We start from the raw sequence: 866 nt of genomic DNA on the forward strand, positions 1-866 counted from the left end.
ACAGGATGAAGGAAATGATCTTCCAAAGAAGTCAGTAAATGAGAAAGAGACACCAAACACTGAGGCGGGGAAAGAGTTAAAATTCAGTCTTGGGAACTGTATTTGGGAAATATGTGGACTTTGGTGCCATCAAACAAATGTGGTTTCTATTTCAGACCCACCCTTCATAGGAGAAATTTCAGGCAGGCTGCCTTACCACTGTACCTCACAGAATGAAAATCATGACTTGAGTTTATATGAGTGTATATGGGTCCCTGTGGAAATTCTCACTAGGATCTTGGTAAGCGGTTGTGGCCTTCTCTAGCTAGAGAAAATGCAAACGTTTATCAGGCTTAAATTCTGCCCTCTGACTTTGCAGAATCAAGTAATGTTCAGAGGAAGTTTGGGGTGGGGATGCGGGAAGAGATGAATGGCAGAGAAGACAGAATTGTAGCTGTCTTAAAGGCTGAAAGGCATCCAAAAAAGTTATCCGGACAAACACTGTAGGAACAAAATATGCTAAAACTTCCATAAACATTTCCATAATTGGAGTGGCTCATCCTCTGTGAGAAATGGCCAAGTCTATTTTATGCAGTTGTCTCTTGGTTCCTTACAGGAAGTCTAGACCACAGATGTGCTTAGGGTCAGGAGTGATAACTCAAGGACGTGGTGCATGCTCGCCAGGTGGAAGGCCCAGGTTTGATGCTTGGCACTTGCATAGTCTCCCGAACACTACTCAGTGTTCCCCAAGCACCATCAAGTGTGTTCTACCATATACACAGAAAAGATATATTATCATTGTTATCCCCGACGTAAAGATAAGAAAATGAGATTTTATAATTTGAACTGCCAACTTTCAAATCTGGCAGCTTTCAAGCGATGCAGCT

The sequence above is a fragment of the Sorex fumeus genome, unplaced genomic scaffold (assembly GCF_029834395.1).
Source record: "Sorex fumeus unplaced genomic scaffold, SorFum_2.1 ptg000128l, whole genome shotgun sequence".
In the NCBI taxonomy this organism is placed as follows: domain Eukaryota; kingdom Metazoa; phylum Chordata; class Mammalia; order Eulipotyphla; family Soricidae; genus Sorex; species Sorex fumeus.